The sequence below is a fragment of the Castor canadensis genome, chromosome 8 (genome assembly GCF_047511655.1).
Source record: "Castor canadensis chromosome 8, mCasCan1.hap1v2, whole genome shotgun sequence".
NCBI lineage: Eukaryota > Metazoa > Chordata > Mammalia > Rodentia > Castoridae > Castor > Castor canadensis.
This window is the reverse complement of record NC_133393.1, coordinates 50,257,576-50,265,360: the sequence shown is the minus strand read 5'-3', so window position 1 is coordinate 50,265,360 and position 7,785 is coordinate 50,257,576. Positions and strand designations below refer to the sequence as shown.

At 40.4% G+C, this 7,785-nt stretch overlaps 1 non-coding gene across 1 annotated transcript; it reads left to right on the top strand.

Moving 5' to 3' along the window:
• Nucleotides 1-6,386: 6,386 nt before the first annotated feature.
• LOC141426022 (U6 spliceosomal RNA) lies at nt 6,387-6,490 on the top strand. Its single transcript, XR_012451136.1, has one exon. It is a non-coding gene; the product is annotated as a U6 spliceosomal RNA (small nuclear RNA).
• Nucleotides 6,491-7,785: the final 1,295 nt, after the last annotated feature.

Below are 7,785 nucleotides of genomic sequence, written 5' to 3'. Positions count from 1 at the left end.
TCTACCACCAAGCTATAGCCTCAGCCCTATTTTTGACATTCCATTTTGGCTCTTTTCGTTACTTTTTTCACCTATTATTTATCCCCCTCTCCCTTTTCCCACAATTTTAATGGATGTTGTTATTCTGTCTTCATAAATGCATATAAAGTACTTTGATCAAAATCGCCTCCAATCACCATCTCCTTTCACTCTCCCCTTCCACTTGTGTCCCCCCAAACCAGCCTCCCTTTTATATTCATGTCATTTTTATTAGGTCTGGATTCCATTGATGCCTTATCATTCCTTCATTCCAACAATATTATTGAACAACATTTAGATCTTAGGTTTGTCCTAAATTTCTAACAGATACACTGTAAATGAATGAATGAATGAATGAATGAACAAATAAAGTGTGCTAGGATCACCACGAATTCTGTTATTTACTTGAGCATGGTTCTCAACCTAATGGCAAGTTACTGCACAATTATTATTATCATCATTATTGTGGTTCTCATCTTCACTTTGATTGCCTACCCAAAGATGTGCATTTTGAAGCTTCTCAGAAGAATTGGGGTGAATGTTGACATTGTTGTCTGGTTCCCAACTTGGGGCTCCCTTTTTCTGGCTATTTTGCCTGAGAGCCATAACATAAAGATTCAAAATAACAGCATGATTCATCAGTAAGAATCTGGGAGTGCAACTTACCAATCCTTTCTGATTTCACAAAATTTATTTCTGGTCAAAAATAGACTAGTTTTTCCCACTCTGGTATAAGCATATCTTAACCCTGACAGTGGGAAATCTTCACGTTTTGAGGGGCCTTATAATTGATACTAGGGGTTTGGACCTTTGCAGCCTACCGCTGAAACGCTCCAGATGGCCAGTGTGTGATTATGATGATAGCACAGTGGAACCGCCTTGAGAGGATGAGGTCAGTACCAGAGGGCTATATCCCGTTTTATCAGAAATGGAGAGTGTGCCTTCTGAGTCAGCTCTCTGAGAGGTAGCGCCTGCAGGTCATTTTCTAGATGACGTTGGGCCAACCCAGACCTTCCATATTTCTCAATGGCTGTTCTCAAGAATAGCCAGAGAATGTGCTAAGAATACATTATCTTGAGAAATGGGAAAAGCCTGGGCCTTGTTCCAGTCCCCTGCATAGAAACATGGTGTTCTTCAGTACGTTAGCCCATCAACTCAGATGCTCCCAGGGTATAAAAACAATGGTAGGCTGCTTTCCAGGTCCCTCAGCTGTAGTGCAAGTGGGACACACACAGACCGGACTTCATCTTCCCTGAGCAGCTTTCCCGAGCCTTGAAGGACCAGGTCACAGTGCATGCTAGGCTTCCATTGCCCCTCACTGTTCATCTGTGAGAAACAAACCTATTTTGTGTAACTTGTGTGTAGGGGGGTGTCCTGCCTCAATGGACTCTGACAAGTTGGTAATCAGTGTGCTGGTTCTATGTGAAACTGCCTCAAAGATGTTAATGCCCATTGTAGGACAGGAAACCTGGGAAGTCACTTCAAAAACTGGAGAGATGCGCTATCAAAGATCAAGGGACAGGAAAGGTAAGTAAGGATCCAAAGCAAGCAGTCCAACTGCGGCTATAAAGAAATTTGAGCCCCATAAACTTTTAGACTGCTTATAAGGAAGTGGGATGGACATAGTAAAATCCAGAAAGAAAGAGGAAAGAATGCATTTTTGTATTCTGGGGCAGGTAAAACTTGGCAATATGGAATTCCATACTCCCAGTCTCACTCTTATCAAGCCAGATTTAATTTAGCTTTGTAGAATTATTTTTAATCTTAAAACTTGTTCACTACATTCAGAATTCATGTCATAGCCATTGGTTCATATTGATCTCAATTGGCCCTTAACTAAATTGCTTATCTGCAATGAGACAAGAAACTTGCAACAGAATGTAATTCAATATAGTGCTTTCTTCACTGAGGCAATCTTACTGCAACACACACACACACACACACAAAAGAGGAGAGAAAGAAAGAAAGAGAGAAAGAGAGAGAGGAGGGTGAAGGAAAGGAAAGCCAGTTAGCTGACTCCCTTAGTGTTTTTAGTGACATGGTTGACTTATATTTCAGGGTAAACTTAGTTCTTCTTTAACTGGTAACAGTTTAAGAACCAACAGTGTGCTCTTGAGTAGCTCTAGAATCCATCTGGGTATATTAAAATGTAGACAGCGGTCATAAACTTAATGCAAGAAGACAAACTGAACCTCATAGGTTCTCCACAGGAATTAGATCCAAACTGGCCTAGCCCTTCTTTCCTCACACTGAACCACAGATGTGGTCCCTTCCACAGCACCAAAGGCCTGAATTAATAAGAATTGGCTCAAAAGGTCATAGCTTAGCAATCTGACCAAGTCTTTCAACGTGATGAATAGAATGGTCCTCGGAGCCCTCAGAACCACTCAGAACCATTCCAGTGGATCAAGAATAGGACTGGAAATGGAGGATTCTACATGGTGGTCTGAGGCTTGGGGCTGAGACAGCTTCTACCTACTGCCCTTAGTGGCAGTTTACTAGCTCAGTGACCACATAGCTTGGGACAAAGGGAGCCCTCATAAGCACACTCTGACAACAGGAAAGGCATATGGCTTGCTTTGTCAGAATTTCAAGGTTGAATTTGATAGTCAGTTAAATTAATTCAGGTGTTTGGTAATCTCCATTTTTAATTTTTTGCCTCAAATACTTGATTATTTCCTTTCATACCATTGTGATTTGACTGAATGTTCCCCAAAAGCCCATATGCAAAGGCTTGGACCCTAGAGTAATGCTATTTTGAGATGCTGTGTATCTTTAAGAGGCAGGGCCTACTAGGAGATCTTTGGTTACTGGTGGCATACCCTTGAAGGAGATTACGGGACCCCAGTCTCTTCCTGTCTCCCTCCCTCTGCTGTGGTTGGAGTTATCACTTGCTTGTTTCCACATGCACTGCCGCCATGGTGTGTCACTATCAACCATCAACTGCCCTCATCTGTATCATGCCACTGAATCTCCAAAACTGTGACCTAAATAAACTTTTTCTCTTTATGTTAGTTGCCTTAGTGATGTGAAGCTGATGGTTACATATACATATTTTGATACTTATAAAATGTCTTGAATGCTTTGCAGGCAGCTGGGAAGAGAGACTGAGAGTGGAGAGAGAGAGAGAAACAGAGACAGATAGAAGAAGGAGAGAAGAGAAATAGCATTTAACAAAAATGATGATTCTCATATTCTCCATGAATAGTTGTATTTTAGTACTACATACACACTACCATTAAATAGAAACTCAGAAATCATTTCAAATATTTAATGGAGCTGTGGTGCCAGCCTTATCATATATTATAATTATACATTATAAGCAAGTGGTTCTGTGTTTTTTCCAAGAAAATAAATATAAGAATGCCTCAAGAAATTATTTGAAGTATAATAACATTGATTGTAAATTTATAGATGAAATTATGGAGATTCTGGATTGTAAGCTGCTTGAAGGTTTATTTTTTATTTTAAGGTATGGAATGAAATGGATGATGGATGGAAAGATGGATTAATAATTGCACTTAATACAAATCAACATAGATAAGATATATAAGCCAATACACCAAGTCACTCTGTGTGTGTGTGTGTGTGTGTGTGTGTGTGTGTGTGTGTGTGTATACCAGAGACGATAAAAATAGTTAAGATAATTTAAAATACCTGCCTTGAAAGTGGTTTGCTACTTTCGTACCTCACAGTTATGTTCTCCCATATTCCTAAAGTCATGGATTTGAGTGTCACCAATGACCCACACACCTTGCTTCTGAGAGGTGTCCTCTAGGTCCCTTCCCCAACCCCACCTACTCCATGGAAACTGCTGTCCCTCCTGCCATACCTCTCCCTGTATGTCCTGGCATGAAGTGAAGCAACCTCTGAAAGTATTTTGGGGAAAAAGTGGTGAATTAACCAAGAGAAGCTAATCATTTTTACAGTAACAATAATAAGTAAACAAAAGCTGCAAGCCTCTAATTCTACCTTTTGATTTGGTGCAAGTAAGTCATGTAGGGAACTGGTATGTAGAATTGTTAAACACTGTCAACCCGTTAAGCAGGAGACCTGGCAGTGACCCTCCCATTGGTAGTGGCACAAGTGGGGGGAAAGAGAAGTTCTCAAGAAGGCTTTGGATATAGATGAGGGCTTTTATGTTTTGGAGAGAATTATACTAATAATCTTAGTACATCAAAATCTTACATAAAAAGGGATCTTTATTTTCGACTTTTATGTTGTTATTACAATCTAAGTTCTTATTTAAAATATAAAAGAGAAACCTGGGATTTTAGTTAAGATATTTAGTTCTTTTTCTTTCTTCCTTCACGTAATCATTTGTGGATAACCAGTATGGTCTAAATCAAGCCAAGCTTCCCTGTGGATGAAGGGGGGGTTGTTACAGGAGGGTACAGAACTTTGCTCTAAGGTTAAAAGAAATTTCTACTAGAAGGAAAGCCAAGACACCATAGTGGCAAGACATCAGAATCTGTTATCAAATTCAAAATCTGATGGGAGAAATAGGATCACTTCTTTAAGTTGCACTTTTTACTGGTTTTGAACTCAGAGCTTCAGGCTTGCTAGGCAGGTGCTCTACCACTTGAGCCAATCCACCAACCCTTTTTTGTGTTGAGCATTTTTGAGATAGGGACTAGGGAGCTATGTGCCTGGGGCTGGCTTCTAACCAATTCTCCTGATCTCTGCCTCCTGAGTAGCAAGGACTGTAGGTGTGAGTTGCTGGCACCTACCATCTGGCATCTGCCTCCAGATGCACTTTCACAGGCAATTATGAAACATTTGCAAATAGGATTTTGGAAATGAATCGTATTTTATGAAGAATTCAGGGTGTCCAAGGCCAGTGTGACCTGTAACTGAAACTCTGCCTTCAGCAAGATCCTAAAAGCAGAGACTCAGGACCCAGAGAAATAATTTCTTCTCCTTAGTGCATTCATCTCAGCTGCATTGACACTTCTTTAAATTGACTTCAAGCATAGAGAAGACTCACTGTACCCAAACACCTCTGAAACAAGAAGTAAAAACAGTGCATGGCAGTTTATGTATCAGTGTCACCCAGCATCTCCATTGGGAGGCTAAAGAAACACAATTTAAAGCAACATATAACTGGATTATCACAAGAAAATCAGAGCCCGCTTCTCCAATTCCACATCCACATCCACACTCACTGCATTTTCAATTTGAAAGTTGCATTTTCATTGCAAAAATAACGCATGAAAAAATTTCCTTTGGGATGAATAAAATTTTTTTATTAGACTACTATGAGAAGCCTACATAGTAAAAGGAAGATCTTTGTTTATTTTGTCCTGAATTTGACGTGTCTCCTTCCAGAAGCCTTTTCTATGTATTCACATGCATTCTTGTATGTACAAATGTATAGTTGACTTTGAGCATAAATGGAGTCATATTGTATTTCATCTTTTGCAGTTTAATTATTAAAACCCTGCATTAGGTCTCATAGGTATTTGAATATCAACCTTTTTTATGGTTTGGATCTTAAGTCTCCTCCAAAGGCCAGTCCTCTAAGGGTCAGTCTGTGGCACTACTGAGAGTTGGTGGAACCTTTAAGAGGTGGAGCCTAGTGAAAAGGAGTTAAATCACTGGAGGTAACTTAAGAATATAGGGACCTCAGACCCTTCCTGTCTCTCTCTTTGCTTCTCCACCACCATGAGGGAGCAGCTTTGCTCTACCAGATGCTCTCCACCATGATGTTCTGCCTTACCACAGGCCCAAACACAATGGAGCAAACTGACCATGGACTGAAACCTGTGACGCTATGAACCTGGTACTTGTCACAGCCACATAAAGCCAACATAACCTTCTTTAAAATAGTAGTCCACATTATGATTATATGCTTTCATTTACTCCTTGTGCTACTGAATATTGGGCTCTTCACAATTTTTCACCAGTACAGTACTTCAGCACCATCCATGTTCATCCATCTGTGTGCACAGGTATGAGTATTTGTGTAGGGTAGTAAATGGAAGCGTAATTGCTAATGTAATAGGATATGGAAATGAATTTTTGTTACCTCACTTTTATCCTACAACCCCAAAGTCTGAGAAAAATCCAGTAGGTGCCAAACACCATCTCTGCACAAAATACTTACCAACAGATTAAAAAAGAATCTATTCTTTTTTAGATTAGTGGGCTGGAGGTGCTCAAGTGGTAGAGTACCTGCCTAACAATCATGGAGCCCTGAGTTTAAACCCCAGTATTGCCAAAAAATGAAAATAAAATAAAAAATAGTTTCCAAAGAAACCCTAAGCATTCTTTAAAGCACTTAAGGATGTCTTTAGGCTCAGTGTCATTGTTTCTGTGTACTGTAGCATTTTCCCTTCTTTCCACCCTGGCTTGAAGAGGTACTTTAAGTGCTCGCTTCTGCAGCACTTATGCTAAAATTAGAACGATACAGAGATTAGCATGGCCCCTGTGCAAGGATGACACGCAAATTCATGAAGCGTTCCATATTTTTTTAAACTGTAAAGCAACAGAGGCCAATAGGAGAAGGGGACTAGGAACTAGAGAAAAGGTTAGCTTGAGAAGAATCAATTTAGAAAGTAACACATATGTACATGGAAGCAATGCTAGGAATCTCCCTATATAGCTATCCTTACCTCATCTAGCAAAAACCCCTGGTCCTCCTTATTAATGTTTATACGCTCTCTTCAACAAAATTAGAGATAAGGGCAAAACAGTTTCTGCTTGGAAACAAAGGGATGGGGGGGAGGGAGGAGGCAGGGAAAAGGGAGGGGGTAGGGGATAGGGGGGAGTAATGACCCATTGTATGCACATATGAATAAAAGAAATTTTAAAAAAAAGAGGTACTTTAAGAGAACTAGCTGGAATACTTCTCACAATACTCAATTCAGGGACTAGGCATTAATCAGAATATAAACAGTCAAATTTGCCATATAAAATTGATTAAATCCTTTAATCCCCAGTGCATTAATTTCCTAGGACTGTTATAACAGTGCCACAAACTGGATGGCTTAAAACAACAAATTTATTATCTCACAGTTCAGGAGGTTGGAAGGCATCAGCAGGGCTACACTCCCTCCTGAAACCTCTGGGGGAGTATCTTTCTTTGCCTCTTCCTAGCTTCTGCTGTTTGCCAGCAATTATTGGTGTAACTTGGCTTGCGAGTGTGCCACTTTCATCTTTTCCTCTGTTGTCACATGGCCACCTTCTCCCTGTGTGTCTCAGTCTTCTTGTAAGACACCAGTTTTGTTGGATAAGAACCTACCCTATTCCAAGTATGACCACATCTGACCTTACATAATGACACTTACACCCTGTAAAGAGCCTATTTCTAAATATGATTACAATGGAGGGTACTGGGAGTTAAGACTTCAACTCCCAACACCTGGAAATATGCGATGGTGAGTGTCTTTAACCACAGCTACCTATGGCCACAGAGAAAAGAGGGCAGTGTTGGAAGCCAGTTGCATTTGCATCAACTGGTGAAAGTATGGGGAACTGGGGCCTCAACATTTTACGAGCTAAATGTAAACTCCCTGGAAAGTAGTTGGTTTTGAGCCTTCTTAACTAGGATCTCAAGAGAGTCTGTCAAAGGGTGAGGCAGTCTTGGTGGAAACAGGATGCAAATGACCCCCACAAAAGGTGGAAGGGTGGCCCTATGGTCTGAATGTTCCCCATAAAATTCATAAAACCAAGGTAGCATGAAGTGGTGCCATGAGGAGGTGGTTAGGCCACGAAGGTACAGCATCATGAATGGAATTAGTGCCCTATAAAACAGCTTCGAAACCC